Source organism: Mesoplodon bidens, assembly GCF_964165515.1.
Source record: "Mesoplodon bidens genome assembly, contig: HAP1_SCAFFOLD_97, whole genome shotgun sequence".
Lineage (NCBI taxonomy): Eukaryota > Metazoa > Chordata > Mammalia > Artiodactyla > Ziphiidae > Mesoplodon > Mesoplodon bidens.
The window spans coordinates 174461-192379 of NW_027672422.1; the positions used below are offsets into that span (position 1 = coordinate 174461).

Below are 17919 nucleotides of genomic sequence, written 5' to 3' on the forward strand. Positions count from 1 at the left end.
TGGAAGGTGCTCGGAACCACAGGAGCTGCCTTTGTGCTCTCTTCGTTAGAGCTTGGGCCCAGCAGTGCTGGTGGACACTGTTGCCTTTGGTCTAAGGAGTCTTGCTGCAAATCAAATTGTTAGTAGTTTTCAGCCTGGGAGGTGCACTTTGGAGTCACCTGGGGGAACTTCAGAAAAATTCCCACTCCCGGGCCCTACTGTAGAATTCCTGATTTCATGGGTCTGGGGGCAAGTACTTGTCGCCTTTTCCTTTTTTAAACTTAAGCTTAAACTCACTCTCAGGTGTTTCCGTCGAGTGGCCAGCCTTGCGGCCTGGCTCCTAAGGGTTCAGGAGGGAGGGGGAGCAGCCTTGGGGCCCATCGGGGTCACGTCTGCCTTCCTCAGTAATGGTCCCCCCACGGGCCCTGAGTGGGGCGAGGCCCACCACCAAAAACCATCTGGCCATCTCTGCTTTTGTTCAGAAGGAGATTCCCAAGGGCTGCAGAGTGGGGCTGGGGAAGGAGGTCTGGGAATATATCCAGAGAAAACCATAATTTGAAAAGATACGTGCACCCTGATGTTTATTGCAGCATTATTTACGATAGCCAAGCAACCTAAATGTCCATCCCCAGAGGAATGGATAAAGAAGATGTGGTACATATATACAATGGGATATTACTCGGCCATAAAAAAGAACAAAATAATGCCATTTGCAGCAACATGCGTGGACCTAGAGATGGTCATACTGAGTGAAGTAAGTCAGAGACAAATATCATATGATGTCACTTATATGTGGAATCTAAAAAAATGGTACCAATGAACTTATTTACAAAACAGAAATAGAGTCATAGATGTAGAAAACAAACATGGTTACCGGTGGGAAGGGGAGGGGGAGGGATAAATTGGGAGATTGGGATTGACATGTACACACTACTATGTATAAAATAGGTAACTAGTAAGGACCTACTGTATAGCACAGGGAACGCTTCTTGTTAGTCTGTAACGGCCTCTATGGGAAAAGAATCTAAAAAAGAATGGATATATGTGTATGTATAACTGATTTGTTTTGCTGTACAGCAAAAACTAACACAACATTTAAAATCAACTATACTCCCATAAAAATTATTTAAAAAAACACAAAACAAAAACCACACTGCCACCATTCAGGTCACAGGGACATCTTATTTGGGTTCCTCTGGTCAGAGGGATGGGTTTTCTGTGAGGATTTTCCCACAGTCCCCGCTCACACGGGCCTCTTTTCCTGGTCCTCCAGAAAACTACAAAACATTGCTGCTGCTTCCTTTACCAAATACCCACCCTGGTCATTGCAAGTATCTGAAATAGTTAATTCTGATCTTTTTTTTATAGTCTACTGCCATAAAAAGGCATAAGGGCATCACTGTTTTTTTTAAGTGCATTTATAAATTAAATCTTTTATTTTTTTAAATTAAACTTTTTTAAAGAAAAAATTGGAAAATTTTATTTGAGCCGAATTTGAGGATTCTAACCCAGGAAGAGCATCTCAGAAAGCTCTGAGAACTGTTCCCTAATTTTCTTTTTAAGCCCTTTAATTGCCACCTCTTCTAGTATTTAACCTGATCTAGTGAATCTAATAAACTCATAAACACGGTGAATCTCTAGTTCTTTTAAAAATACCATTTACATACGTACACTATTATGTATAAAATGGATAACTAATAAGAACCTGCTGTATAAAAAAGTAAAATAAAATTCACAATATAAAAAAAGAAACCAGAAAACCTGAGGTTTCTTTTCCTCACATCGAAAAATAATAATAATAAAACAAATAAATATCATTTAATACAATGTTCTTAAATTTTCCATTTAATCCTAAACTGAGTTATTTAGTAGGTTTCTAATTGAAATAACAAAACTAATCTGAGATGAATATGCCAAATTCTCTTCAATGTTAAAAACGAGCCATCAAATACACTTTAACACATACAATTTGATCTAAAAACATCACTATCGTTTTAATTTACTACATCATCTCAGATTTAATTTTCAGTCTTTACAAAGTTAGAAAGCAGCCACTAAGGGAAGTTTTTATCTTCCTGCGTGAATTAAGGTTGGCATCCCAAGCAAGTTAAAAAACAAATATGTGACCTGGGAATGGTGTATGTCCACAGTGATTCTCAGACCACTGATTGGCACAGACCTGGCTCTTAAAACTTTTGTGAAATAAATCATACATATCAGAGTGTATATAAGTGATGTAAAAGGAAAGACATAATAAAATAGACACTCGTGTACCCCACACCCCATCGTAAGTAACGGCACTGCTGACACCTGGAAAGGTCACTCCATGTTTCTTCCAGACACTCCGCCCCACCACCCCCTTCCACCTAGTTGTAACCCGAATTCTGAATTCTGTAGTTTGTATAAAGTTTCACTGCACACCCCCAAATTATACTTACTTAATTTTGATGTTTATGTGTTATATACAATGGGTATTCTGGAGCTGACTTTTCTCCCCATCATTGTTATATTTCTGAGATGACTAGCCGTTATCCACTCTTTTTGGGTGGAGGGTAGTATTCCATTTTAGGAACACACCCCAGTTAGCCCGTTCTACTCTGATGGACTTTGGGGTTGTTACTGCTTTTCCTGTCACATTCCTCTGGTACCCACGTAGAAGAGTTTTCCCAGGCAGTGCTTAGACCTTTGTCACATAGGGACACAGGACAGGAAGGCACTCCAGAGCACCCAGACGTGGATGTTTCTGGGCTTGAGGCTGTGACATCAGAGCTCCAGACAGCAGCACGGTCAGATGCTCCCTTCCCCAGGAAGCAAGCCAGGAGGACTGCATGCCAGATGGGGACTGATTGGAGCCCCGCCCTTTGCATCATAATCCCCTTATCCCACCAGTAAACCCCTTGGTCACAGGAGCCAGACTTTGTGGGTTCCATTCTTAGTAACATAAGTGCCTTGATTGGAGTACTCCTTACCTAGCAATCTAAGGTAGTTAGGGGTCTAGAGACACATCCTGTGGTCCTAGCGATGTTGGAATTACACCCACCTCTCTGGGGCAGAGTTTCAGCGCCAGATGTAAATAGATCCCGGTAGCTGGGAACTGTCCACAATGTTATGGTTAGGTGGGAGTTATAGTTTTTGTTTTCTGTATACGTGTATATATGTGTGTGTGTGTGCGTATATTTGAACAGAGTAAAGAGGCAATGGAACAGGAAGCATAGGAATTCTATGGAATGGGAGAAAAGATTTGCCAACTACATGACAGCTAAGGGACTAATGTCCAAACATAAAAGGACACAATTAAAACAAAAGCTGAATAATCTAATTAAAAAGTGGGCTGAACACTTTAGCAGATATATTCCTCTCATAGGAGACCTATGAATGACCAACAGACACATGAAAATTTGCTCAAGTTCTGTACTAGTAAGAGAAATGCAACATAAAACCACCAAAAGATATCGACTCACACATTTTATAGTGGTCATTATGAAAAAGACAAGACATAAAAGTGTAGTCAAGCATGTAGAAAAAAAGAGAACACTTACAGACTGTTGGTGGGAATGTAACTTAGTACAACCACTATGGAAAATAATTCGGATGTTCCTCAAAATAGTAAAAACAGTACCACCATATAACCTAGCAATTCCATTTCTGAATATACATATTTGAAGGAAATGAAATTAGTTACTTTACTGAGATATTTGCACTCCCTTGTTCACTGTATTAATATTTACCTAAAATATGCAAGGCATAGTCATTAACTATGTCATTGTTTATCAATGGTTAAATGAATCCTTTTAATGTGCTGTTGCATTCTCTTTGCTAGTATTTTGCGGAGGATTTTTGCATCTATGTTCATCAGTGACATTGGCCTGTAGTTTTCTTTCTTTGTGACATCCTTGTCTGGTTTTGGTATCACGGTGATGTTGGCCTCCTAAAATGTGTTTGGGAGTGTTCCTCCCTCTGCTATATTTTGGAAGACTTTGAAAAGAATAGGTGTTAGCTCTTCACTAGTTGTTTGATAGAGTTCGCCTGTGAAGCCGTCTCGTCTTGGGCTTTGTTTGTTGGAAGATGTTTAATCACAGTTTCGATTTCAGTGCTTGTGATTGGTCTGTTCATATTTTCTATTTCTTCCTGATTCAGTCTTGGCAGGTTGTGCATTTCTAAGAAGTTTTCCATTTCTTCCAGATTGTCCAATTTATTGGCATAGAGTTGCTTGTAGCAATCTCTCATGATCTTTTGTATTTCTGCAGTGTCAGTTGTTACTTCTCCTTTTTCATTTCTAATTCTATTGATTTGAGTCTTCTCCCTTTTTTTCTTGATGAATCTGGCTAATGGTTTATCAATTTTGTTTATCTTCCCAAAGAACCAGCTTTTGGTTTTCTTGATATTTGCTGTTGTTTCTTTCATTTCTTTTTCATTTATTACTCATCTGATGTTTTTGATTTCTTTCCTTCTGCGAACCTTGGGGGTTTTTTGTTCTTCTTTCTCTTATTGCTTTAGGTGCAAGGTTAGGTTGTTTATTTGAGATGTTTCCTGTTCCTTAAGGTAGGATTGTATTGCTATAAACTTCCCTCTTAGAACTGCTTTTGCTACATCCCATAGGTTTTTGGTCGTCATGTCTCCATTGTCATGTGTTGCTAGGTATTTTATGATTTCCTCTTTGATTTCTTCAGTGATCACTTCGTTATTAAGTAGTGTATTGTTTAGCCTCCATGCGTTTGTATTTTTTTACAGATCTTTTCCTGAAATTGCTATCTAGTCTCATAGCATTGTGGTCGGAAAAGATACTTGATAGAGTTTCAATTTTCTTAAATTTACCAAGGCTTGATTTGTGACCCAAGATATGATCTATCTTGGAGAACGTTCCATGTGCATTTGAGAAAAATGTGTATTCTGTTGTTTTTGGATGGAATGCCCTATAAATATCAATTAGGTCCACCTTTTATAATGTATCACATAAAGCTTGTGTTTCCTTATTTATTTTCATTTTGGATGATCTGTCCATTGGTGAAAGTGGGGTGTTAAAGTCCCCTACTATGAATATGTTATTGTCGATTTCCCCTTTTATGGCTGTTAGTATTTGTTTTATGTACTGAGGTGCCCCTATGTTGGGTGCATAAATATTTACAATTGTCATATCTTCCTCTTGGATCGATCCCTTGATCATTATGTAGTGTCCTTCTTTGTCTCTTGTAATAGTCTTTATTTTAAATTCTATTTTTTTTCTGATATGAGAATTGCTACCCCAGCTTTCTTTTGAATTCCATTTGCATGGAATACCAATTTCCATCCCCTCACTTTCATTCTGTATGTGTCCCTCGGTCTGAAGTGGGTCTCTTGTACACAGCATATATATGGGTCTTGGATTTGTATCCATTCAGCTTGTCTGTGTCTTTTGGTCGGAGCATTTAACCCATTTACCTTTAAAGTAATTATCAATATGTATGTTCCCCTTCCCACTTCTTAATTATTTTGTATTTGTTTTTGTAGATCTTTTTCTTCTCTTGTGTTTCTTGCCTAGAAAAGTTCCTTTAGCATTTGCTGTAAAGTTAGTTTGGTGGTGCTGAAGTCTCTCAGCTTTTGCTTGTCGTTAAAGTTTTTAATTTCCCCATCAAATGTGAATGAGATCCTTGTTGGGTAGTGTAATCTGGGTTGTAGATTTTTCTCCTTCATCACTTTAAATATGTCCTGCCACTCCCTTCTGGCTTGCAGGGTTTCTGCTGAAAGATCCACCGTTAACCTTATGGGGAATCTCTTTTGTGTTTGTTTGTTTGTTTGTTTTCCCCTGCTGCTTTTAATATGTTTTCTTTGTATTTAATTTTTGATAGTTTGATTAATATGTGTCTTGGCGTGTTTCTCCTTGGATTTATCCTGCATGGGACTCTGTGCTTCCTGGATTTGATTAAATTTTTCCTTTCCCATATTACGGATATTTTGAACTATAATCTCTTCAAATATTTTCTCAGTCCCTTTCGTTTTCTCTTCTTCTTCTGGGACACATATGATTCGAATGTGCTTCATTTAATATTGTCCAAGAGGTCTGTGAGACTGTCTGCAGTTCTTTTCATTCTTTTCTCCTTATTCTGCTCTGCAGTTTTATTTCCATTATTTTACTTCCAGGTCACTTATCCATTTTTTCTGCCTCAGTTATTCTGCTACTGATCCATTCTACAGTATTTTTAGTTTCATTTATTGTGCTGTTCATCATTACTTGTTTCTTCTTTACTTGTTCTAGGTCTTGTGAAATGTTTCTTGCATTTTCTCTATTCTATTTCACAGATTTTGGATCATCTTCACTATCATTATTCTGAATTCTTTTTCAGGTAGACTGCCTATTTGCTCTTCATTTATTAGGTCTGGTGGGTTTTTACCTTGCTCCATCATCTGCTGTGTGTTTTTCTGTCTTCTCATTTTGCTCATCTTTCTGTGTTTGGGGTCTCCTTTTTGCAGGCTGCAGGTCCGTAGTTCCCATTGTTTTTGGTGTCTGTCTCCAGTGGCTAAAGTTCATTCAATGGGTTGTGTAGGCTTCCTGGTGGAGGGGACTCTGGTGCCTGTGTTCTGGTGGGTGCAGTTGGATCTTGTCTTTCTGGTGAAAATTTCCAGGTCTAGAGTTGTGTTCTAGGGTGTCTGTGGCCTTATTATGATTTCAGGCAGCCTCTCTGCTAATGGATGGTGTTGTCTTCCTGTCTTGCTAGTTGTTTGGCATATGGTGTCCAGCACCATAGCTTGTTGGTTGTTGAGTGAAGCTGGGTCTTGACATTGAGACGGAGATCTCTGGGAGATTTTCACCATTTGATATTATGTGCAGCTGGGAGGTCTCTTGTGGGCCAGTGTCCTGAATTTGTCTTCCCCACCTCAGAGGCACAGCACTGACTCCTGGCTGAAGCACCAAGAGCCTTTCATCCACATGGCTCAGAATAAAAGGGAGAAAAAGTAGAAAGAAGGAAAGAAAGAAGGAAGGAAGGAAAGAAAGCAAGAAAAAAGAAAAGATAGATAAAATTTAAAAAGTTATTAAAACAAAAATAGAAAATAATTATTAAGGAAAGAAATATTTTATAAGTAAAAAAAAAAAATTGACAGACAGAACCATAGGACAAATTGTGAAAGCAAAGCTATACAAACAAAATCTCACACAGAAGCATACACATACACACTCACAAAAAGAGGAAAAGAGGAATAAATAATATATCTTGCTCACAAAGTCCACCCGTCAATATGGGATGAACCATTGTCTATTCAGGTATTCCACTGATGCAGGGTACATGAAGTTGATTGTGGAGAATTAGTCCGCTGCTCCTGAGGCTGCTGGGAGAGATCTCCCTTTATCTTTTTTTGTTTTTGTTGTCTGTGTTTTGTTGTTTGTTTTTGTTTTTGACCCTGGTGTGAAATATCTTTTAAAAATATATTTTTTAATTAAGTGTACTTTCATTTATTTATTTATTTTTAACTGTACTGGGTTTTCATTTCTGTGTGAGGGCTTTATCTAGTTTTGGCAATCAGTGGCCACTCTTCATTACAGTGTGCAGGCCTCTCACTGTCGTGGCCTCTCTTGTTGTGGAGCATAGGCTCCAGACGTGCAGGGTCAGTAGTTGTGGCTCACGGGCCTAGTTGCTCCACGTGGCATGTGTGATCTTCCCAGACCAGGGCTCTAACCCGTGTTACCTGCATTAGCAGGCGGATTCTCAATGATTGTGCCACCAGAGAAGCCCCCCTTTCTCTTCTTTGCTCACACAGCTCCTGTGTTTCCGCTATGAATTTGGCCCTGCCTCTGCATGTAGCTTGCCTGAGGGTGTCTGTTCTTCGCTCAGACAGGACAGGGTTAAAGGAGCCACTGATTCAGTGGCTCTGCCTCTCTCAGGCCGTGCGGATGGAGGCATATGGATGCAGGTCTGGCCTGTGGTGTCCAAACCTGGCGTGACTTTGCAGCAGCCTGAGGTGCACAATTAATTCTCCTGGGGAAGTTGTCCCTGGATCTCGGGACCCTGACACTGGCGGGCTGCTCTGCTTCCTGTTCACGGAGGCATGAGGAGGGACCTGTGCTTCTACACAGGATTCTAGGTGGTGGCAGCAGCAGCCTTAGCATCTCATGCCCATCTCTGGGGTCACGCTGATAGCCACAACTCGCACCCTTCTCTGGAGCTCCTTTAAGTAGCGCTCTCCTCGCGCACCAGGAATCAAAGAGGGAAGAAAATGTCTCTTGCCTCTCTGGAAGCTCCAGACTTCTTCCCGGACTCCCTCCCAGCTAGCCGTGCTGCACTAACCCATTCAAGCTGTGTTCACACCGCCAACTCCAGTCCTCTCCTTGCGCTCTGACCCAAGCCCGAGTCTCAGCTCCCAGCTCCTGCATGCCCCAGCCATTTAGCAGACCAGCCTCTTGGGCTGGTGAGTGCCAGTCATCACCGATACTCTGTGTGGGAACCTCTCTGCTTTGCCCTCCGCACCCGTTGCTGTGCTCTCCTATGTGGTTGCAAAGCTACACCCCTCAACCACCAGCAGTCTCCGCCCACAAAGGGGCTCCTAGTGTATGGAAGCCTTTCCTCCTTCACAGCTCCCTCCCACTGGTGCAGGTCCCATCCCTATTCTTTTGTCTCTGTTTTTCCTTTTTTTTCTTTTGCCCTACACAGGTACGTGGGGAGTTTCTGGCCTTTTGAGAGGCCTGAGGCCTTCTGCCAGCGTTCAGTAGGTATTCTGTAGGAGTTGCTCCACGTGTAGATGTATTTCTGATGTATCTGTGGGGAGGAAGGTGATCTCCGTGACTTACTCTTCTGCCATCTTCCTGAACTCCCCCTCTATTTATTTTTTAAACAGAGAGGACAAAGGAAAAAATAGCAAACCAATGGTTTACCAGAACAGGTGGATTTAATCTTTTCTCATAAGCTTGGATGTGAGGCAAATTCCATGCTGGTGGGAGGGGCTGAGCCTTTCATACTATCACCTGAACCTGCAGAGCTAAAGAAAGGCTGGTCTTTCCCACAGACAACAGTGTACGGGCGTTTGACAAAAGAAGGATATGACACACTTGGATTAATAACTCTTTATTAAGAATTCCAACTCCAAACAGTAGAAAGCAGCAGCAACAACAAAAAGTCCTCAGAAGAACTTAAGGCTCAGCATTTGCGACAACTATAAGAGAAAGGGAAATAGATTGATTTGACTGAGAATGAGGTAGATGGGTGTAGAGGGAATAGCGAATGGTGTATCATACATAGGGGACATCCAAATCATTGCCGCTCTAGTTGCAGCACAGCTCAAGAAACAGTGCTTGAATGTGGTGTCCCAGCTTTTGCTTTGATACTCGTTTCACTATTGCTGACATCCTGGGGTGAGGAGAAAGAGAGTCTGTGAAGTAAACAGAGAGGAAAGACTTACAGAGACAAAGTTAAGAGAACAGTGAAGATGAGTTGCATAGCTAGCTGATGTTTCCCAACCCAGGCAGGACCTGTTTCTGTTTGCACACTGACCCAACTCAAGCCTGAGTTGATCTTTGATCTTACTTGCTGTCTTGATAAAGGAGTAGAACATAGATACACCCTGGAACAGCATGATGATCTCTAACTTGTACTCTGTCTGAAGAGGGTGGAAACGAGGATGGGCAACAGGGTCACTGGGATGGACAGTACCAGTAACCTGGTCAACCACCACCACAGGTGCAGTGAGTGAAAGGGTCTTACCTTAAAATAGTCAAGGAACTGCTTGAGGGGCATCTCTTCACCATTAGGCTGCAGCCACTGTACCTCAAAGCAATCCCACAGTGACCACTGCTGGTTGCAGTATTATGGGACAAAGCACAGAGTAAAGCACAAAGAGTAAAATGGGAGCAAGCCCTAATCATACGCTCCTCTTTATTTCACAAACATGCCAGTTCCATTCCTACTTTGCACAGGTTCAAACAATGAACAAAGGATACACAAAATTAAAAAAGCCTCTCACCAGGTATGATGAAAACTAGAGCCTGTTCTACCGAAATAAGATACACACAACTTCTTCGCATACACACACACACACATAGCATCAATCACTGATGGGCAACACCAAAGGTTTCTATAAAAGCAAGCCCTTACCTGGTGATGGTGTGGGGCAAGAGGCTCAGAGAAACGGAAAAAAAAGGAAGGGCCAAGTTGATGAAGCTGTTCTTATAGGACTCAAGCTGTTGGTGTCCCTGAACTACCTTGTACAGCTCCAGACCTGAAAGGCCAACTATAGCTGCTATGGCTGGAATGATCTTCCCTGCAATCAGCTTGATCTGTAATACAGAAGGTGATGAGAAGACGTAGTTGTTAGACACGTTCAAGGTCTACAGAAGACTTCAAATGTGGCAGAGTTAAACTTGGAAAAGGATGCAAGGTTAGGTATAGACTATTGTAATCTTATGCCGGTCAGCAGGGGGAATGTTATAGCTCTCTGCCCGGAGACTCGATACAGCCACAATGAAATGCATATGAAAGTTGCTGTCACCATCCTGTTGTGAGTGGAGAGAGAGGAAGAACAGGAGAGACAGAGTTAAGGAGAAAAAGTTTTCCTGGATACTGGGACCTGAGGTATATTCACCTCAGTTACCTGCCAGACCAGCCAAATACTAGCCCAGACCACAAAAGATACTTGGGTCATCCGATGCAGGAGAAACGGGTCCGTGCACCAGTCGGGGAAGATCCCACATGCCAGGGAGCGGCTGGGCACAGGAACCATGTTTGCTGAGCCTTCCCCTCCGGCGCCTGTGCTCAGTAATGGGAGAGCCCACAAGAGAGAGAAAGCCACGTACCGAAAACAACAACAACAACAACAACAACATAATTACAGTCAGGCCTGTAATCCCCAAAAAAGCTTAGGGTGGCTCAGCCATTTCTCATACACGGTTTAGGTCCCCATCACAGCACCTTCTCAAAGTTGATGGGGTAGATCTTGAACCCAGGGAGGCTCTCTGGTTGGTCAGCATGGCTTGAGCTCCTGCAGGTGATTATCCACTGCGGAAAGGGAGGAAGTACACGTTAGTCCTTAGATACATGTTAAATCCCTGTTCACGGTCTGAGGTGCCAGCAGGAATCCAGGGTGGGGCAGAGATGTTCAGGCAGATAAAGGATTTGAAAAGGAGAGACATCATGGGAAAGAGAAAAGAAGGGGGAAAGATAGGGCAGAAAACATGTCAGAAAAGAAAAAGGTAGACAGGTGTGTGGGACATGGAGATCTGTAGAGACACTGAGGGCAACAGGTAAAGCCACTAAGAAAGGATATAGACAGCAGCATTAATCATGACAGATAAGAGGTGAAAGCACAGAAGTTGTTCACTGCTGAATGAGTGGACAGAAAAATGTGATCTATCCATCCAATGAAATATTAAGCCTTAAAATCCATTCCATTAAATAGTAAGCCTTCCAAACTGGAAGTCTACTATATTTAAAGATGGTAAATCCTTTGTGTTTCTTACCACAATTAAAAAAAAAAAAGGAGTCAATGAGAACATACTTCAAGAGAAAGACATAGAGAGAGATGGGGAGACATGAAGGAAGATACGAGGGAAAACAAGAGACAGAGGGATAAGAGATACAGAAAGGAACATAGGGGGAAAGTGTACAGACAGCAAAGAATAGAGTAATATGAAATGGGAGAGACGTGAAAAAAATCTGAAGAGGGAGACCAAGGAGGATAAATGTGAAGATTATGAGAACGTTCAGAGAATGGGAAAGTTCAAAACACCTGAAAGGGAGACACGTAGGGAGATAAATAAAGAAAATATACAAAGAGGAGCATGAGAGAGTAGTTATTTCGGAAGGGAAATGCGGGGGATACATCAGGAGGGGAGAGATATACAGAGGAAGAAATTGAAGGATATATCCAAAGAAGATGAAATGTAGAGGAAGACTTACAGAGCATGAGACAGAATACGGTAGAGGGGGGGGAAATTTGAGTTGGGGGGTAGTTAGAGATGGAGAGATGAGGAGGGCTATCTAGAGAGGGAGATGAGGAAAGATATATGGAGGTTAAAAATAGGTTAGGCCTTCCCTGGTGGCCCAGTGGTTGAAAATATGCCTGCCAGGGCAGGGGACACGGGTTCGAGCCCTGGTCTGGGAAGATCCCACATGCCACAGAGTAAGTAGGCCCGTGAGCCACAAGAAGTGAAAGCCCTCACACAGAAACGAAGACCCAACACAGCCTAAATAAATAAATAAATCAGTAAATAAATAAATAACAATAGGGTAAACAGGCATACCAAAGAAGGGGGGAGGTGGATGAGGAGATCTATAATGAAATGAATCAAGGAAGAAATCAAGGCAGAGAGCCTACTGGTAAAGATCATATCCATTTGTCCCTGCATATGGACACAAAAAGAAACAGAGAAAGAACAAAACAAAGCAAACATACACACAGAAAAGAGCTGGACAACTGGTGCACCTGAGGGAGAAACAGTGGGAAGAACAAAGTAGTAGGGCATCAGAGAACTTGCCTCAACCAACCAACCTTATTTTAAATTGGAAGAAGCAAGGACCAAAGGACAGTGTGGATTAATCTCAGGCCTGAGATCTCAGAGCAGAGCCAGTGGCAAAACACAAGTACAGGGGAGGCTTGCATAGGTAGGTGATAAGTAGGATGCTAGCTCTAGGCCAACTAGATAAACATCCTCACCAACACATGAAGTGGTCTGCAGCTCCTGGTCAGAAACATGGATCTTGACACCAGACTTCGGGGTGAACTCAAGGGCCTGCACAGACTGAATGAGTATCATCACAGAAGCTCGGTCCTGAGAGCCCCTCAGCCCATAGGCCTGGGCAAACAGGTTGGCAGCAACTATCACCTAGTCCAGATGCAGGGGCTAAGAGAAGTCAAGGTATGGAGGGGTAAGCATATCAGTACTCACCTAAGGAGCTGCAGCCTCCTTCCCATCCACGTACCCACATTTGACCCGACTGTAGGAGACCTGAGGGAGGAGACTTCATTGCTGACATCAAAGATGAGCGGCTGTGCACAGACCAGAAAGGGGCTCCTGAGCTTGTAAGCTAGGAAAACAGAAAGATGTGGGAGAGTGGGACCTGAGAGGAGAGGTCTTTCTCATAATTGTGACTCCTCATTTTCAAGCCCGGAAGTCCCAAATTAGTATATCGCTGGGCACTCCCTTTGTGCCAGACACAGAGCTATTTATGAAACTTTTATGGATTGCCAGTCGTGTAGTAACATATTTAACTTATTAACTTAGTAAATATAAATCAACCCTCATAGAACTCTCATGAAATTAGGTCACCATTATTCCAACTTCCTACATGAGGCTACTAAGGCACAGAGAGAAAATACATGATTAGTCCCAATATCAAATGCAGTTGAAGCTTGAAGCCACCTAGGTCCTGTGCTCTTAACACCAAAATTTCTCTTCTACAATCTCTATAGCCCTGACAGGGAATCTGGAATGACTCATGTCATATCTAAGGGAAATAGGTACCAAGTATGTTGCTTGAGAGAACAGGGCTGGGCAGGTAGAGGAGAGAGGTTGGGAGGAACAGGTCTTTGACTTCAAAAATCACTCACTTAATCATTTAATGAGATCTCTGGGACTTGGTGGTCTTGCCACAAATGGATGAACTGCAATGAACCATGTCAAAAGCGTGTAACAAACTGCTTCCAGTAAGCCTATTCTGACAAATGGAGCCCAGAAGAGTGTAATACCTGGTTCGGAGGAAAGCTGTGCAGCAGCTGTCTGATGTTGTTGGAGCACTGGTTGTGCCAGTGCTAGTAAGCCCACGTCACACAGTCAGCCCATGTATGTGGCCGCTGAAGCACCAGGCTGAGCTGCACAGCCTGCAGCACCTCTAGGGTTTGGATGCCTGCCAGGTGCAGTGTTTGCTCCACAAACTTTGAATCCCTATCAAGAATTAGAGAGGACACAAACTCAGAGTTACACAGTGATCCCAGAGGGAGCTTAACAGCATGAAAAGTCAGTGCTGACTCCCAAATGTATAAGGCCCAAGGAATCATTAGATTATTTGAAAAGTAGACCAGGTCCTAAGTGTTACACTGGTTACAGAATGCTTTGACTGACAGGCAGCAGACACGGTGAGCGAGGATTTGGACAGAATTACTCACATTAGGTACTGGTTGACGTTTTCTGCTGGCTGCTTGAAGAGACCTTCAAACTCATCCACGGCAGACAGAGCAAATCAACACTACGTGGGTTATGGGAAACAAATAAGTTTCTGAAGGCCTTAGGACAACCATCAGGAAATACAGCAAATAGGAAGAGCATGGCTGTTATGGCAGAACAGAGGAAGAAAACCCTCCCAATCTGTCTCGTCAAACTTGTCAAGCCCTCACCACTTCAATGTAAAAACCTATGATCTTAATCTGGGAAGAGGTTTACACACAAGTGTACATTCATGCAGAATTTATTAAGATGTACACATTACCCTAGGTATGTCATGCATCAATTCAAGAAAAAGTTCACACCAAGAATAAAACATGAACGATCTCTATGCAGGTTCTGGGGACTGGGAAGAAAGTAAGATAGAGGTTTGACCCCTGTGAATTCGGAGGTCGATAAATAGTCACTGGTGAAGTGATCTGGAGCACCTTGATGCTCGAAATCCAGGTTCAAAGGCCAGCTGTGCCACAGTCTTGTGACAATCAGGCATATCTGTACTTGTGTTTCCTAATTTTAAAGACAAACACTGTAACAGTAAAACTACACCTCATGGAGTTAATAAGAAATAAGCAAACGTGTACACATTTAAAGCTTAGTTTGAAAGTCACAAGGGCATATTAAGTATACATGTTTTTCAGAATTCCTGTGCGAGTTACTACTGTCATTCCAATTTTACAGATAAGGAATCTGATGCATGAAGTGGTTAAGTCCAAGGGCACATAGTATATTAGTTTTAAAATCCTTTTTATTGGCCTTTCTGCGTACTGGGTAGAGAGAAACACAATAATAGAACCATAACCTAGGAGAGGATTTATATGTATAGAAATGAACACACACACACACAAACACATCTCTTTCTCCGTCTCTCTGTATCTACACACACACACACACACACACACACACACACCAACATGGGATGCATGGAAAGGGAGAAAGACACATACTGAACTGACTCCACAAGTATAAACTCATCCCTTCTGGAAGGAAAAGTGACAGACTGAACTGTTACTGCTCATTTTCTTCCTGTTCCCATACTTCCTAAACATAGCCTCAAAGACTGGGTTAAGAATCATTTTGATAAAAGGATGGTTATTTGTGGTTTGAAAGGGGACTGTAATTAGGGCCAAGTTCTGAGGACCAGTTAATGGGGTGCTTTTACTTTGTCAATGTACATGAGAGTTATGCTCTTTTGTATGTATGTGTACTATATAAACCCAACTATGCTGACAAACTATTAAACATATTTTGGGAAACAATTAGAAAATTATTCCTAAATATGGACTTAATATTAGAGATATCTAAATAACTAGCAGAGATGATATTAAGTTAATTTTGTTCAACGACAAAATAGTATCCTGTACACAAAGAAACATATCCTCACCGTTTAGATATACACTTCTCACATAAAGTATTTCACATGGTATAAATAATACTTCCCTGTATGCTTGCAAAATAAAAATTTCAAGTTAAAGAAATCATTATGAAAAGCGTTAGGCTCCTAGGTTTAAAGTGAGTGAAGGAGAGTTAAAGAGAGGGCAGATATTACATACACTGAGGCTTCATCATCGGAATAACAAGAGTTTGGCAACTGAGACACTGTCCCAGTACATATCTGTTCCACCTCTTTCTCCCTGCAAGGCTGATCACCTGCAAAGTGTGCTCGATGACATTCGGGAAGTTCTTCAGTGTGCACCTGGGGATGGACTTGTCAGGAGGGTCCTGGCTGGAGCTGTATGACTCTGTCAGGAAGGGGATAAACCCTTACACATTACCCTTGGTACCCAGTGTGCCTGACTCCAGAAGAGGCTTTCGGTACAACACACAGCAGCAGTCCATATACGTGCCTGTGAGAAAGTTGCAGCAGGTGAGGGTGGGGAAAATAACATCAGGATAGGACACGGTGACACACACTCCCTAAAACACACACATTACTCTCGCCTCGTCCTCACCCATCCCCAAAACTCACGGGCATCCACATTGTCCGAGGCATTGTCCACACCATCCAGGTTTTGGAGGAATTTATCAATCATACACATGCTCTGTGTGAGGGCCCACACAGTTCTGATGGCTCATCACACGGATGTGTGCGTTTATCTGGTTCACAGCTGCAGCATCTGTATCAGACTTCAATTTCTGGGTAGTGATGGAGAAACAGAACTGTCATTCACATAATCACCCAACAAAACTTTACAGAGCAGTTCTGAAAACTGATTTAAGTAATGATGCACAAGACCTAGGCTCTGAGGTCAGGAGGCTCTGTGGTCTATGACAAATGCCACACAGCTTGGGCTGGGACAAATGAGGAATGGCGTGAATAAAAAAGGAAAACAGTGATACAATAGGAGACAATGGGTTGAGTATCTGTTCTTTTGTCTACCGAACATACACTGTTTTTCGTTACTAGCACCCCGAGTTGGAGTGCATTCACGCAAAGAAAACCAAGGTCCTCTGAACTTACAAAAACAAAAAGGATCCTCTGAAAGTCCAAGTCAGATCACATTCCTCTCCGCAAAGCCCTCTATTGATTCCCACTTTCACTAAGGGTGAAATGAGCTGGTCCCTATTCCTTTGACAACCTTCTCTCTTACCATGATCTATCTCTGTCTCTACTCCTTAAACATAGCAGTCATATTCCAAACTCAGGGTTTTGCTCACACTGTTAACTTCACCTGGCATACTCTTCCCTGAGATTTCTTCCTGTTCTCGTATACCATCTTTAATTCTCTGTGGTTATACCACCTTTCCAATGTGGATTTCCTTTACCACACTGCAAACCACCCTCTCATGGCACTTCCAGTTCTATATCTTGATTTTCATTCTTGCCCCTACACAGTATGTTTCACCTTGTTATGTTCTAACCACATACAGTGCTATTGTATTTATTATTTGCTCTAGCAGTTGTCCAAAATGAAGTTAAAACAAAGTTTGTGGTTTCTTTTTTATCTGATGCACAGCTATCAGGATTTCCTACGTTTGATATTTAATCTGAGAACATTTTAAAATATTATTACTCCATTTAAAATTGGAGGGGCTTCCCTGGTGGCACAGTGGTTTAGAATCTCCCTGCTAATGCAGAGGAAATGTTTTTGAGCCCTGGCCTTGGAAGATCCCACATGCAACGGAGCAACTAGGCCAGAGCCACAACTACTGAGCCTGCGCGTCTGGAACCTGTGCTCCACAAAAAGACAGGCTGCACTAGTGAGAGGCCCACGCACTGCGATGAAGCATGGTCCCCGCTTACCACAACTAGAGAAAGACTTCACATAGAAAGGAAGCCCCAACACAGCCAAAAATAGATAAATTAATTAATTAATAAATATGGAATAATTCCATTATATACTAAAAACACTATGAAAGAAACTCCAATACAAAGCGTTAATGACAGGAGTCAATCTGTATTTACAGTTTTACAAATTTTACTTATATAATGTCTTAGAAGATAGCTGAATTTTCGTTATTTACTGACTTTAATGTATTACATGTTTTGCTTGAAAGATGTCAGGGATATCCAGCCTCACAGAAAAAACAATCAATAACATTTTCAGATGACTGTTGATATTTAAAATTATATATATATCAAAACTTGACAAGCGATATTTCTTTAAAGTTTAGTTGAAAGGTAAAATACTGATCCACATCAATACGCACTGTCTTTCTCTGTATTTTGAATGGCTCTTTAGTTAATGCACAGTTCTGTATCATCATGAATTGGTCTGGTCATTTGGAAAATACTGTGTTTTTGGGTTATGGACAGCCTCCTAGAACAGAGTGGAAAATTACCCTTTCACCTGATAAAATGAGGATAAAAAGGACATAATGTC

General features: G+C 41.8%; 1 pseudogene across 1 annotated transcript in view; it reads right to left on the minus strand.

The window, feature by feature from the left end:
• Positions 1-2561: 2561 nt before the first annotated feature.
• Positions 2562-17919, minus strand: part of LOC308610221 (ubiquitin-like modifier-activating enzyme 1) — a 49512-nt pseudogene continuing 34154 nt past the window's right edge. The window contains exons 8-19 of the transcript in view: positions 16065-16231; positions 15746-15942; positions 14044-14108; positions 13627-13822; positions 12904-12965; positions 12595-12781; positions 10851-10937; positions 10343-10435; positions 10038-10219; positions 9648-9749; positions 9471-9543; positions 2562-2662 (exon numbers count right to left, since the gene is read on the minus strand). The product of the transcript in view is annotated as a ubiquitin-like modifier-activating enzyme 1 (transcript). The remainder of the gene's footprint in view (positions 2663-9470; positions 9544-9647; positions 9750-10037; positions 10220-10342; positions 10436-10850; positions 10938-12594; positions 12782-12903; positions 12966-13626; positions 13823-14043; positions 14109-15745; positions 15943-16064; positions 16232-17919) is intronic.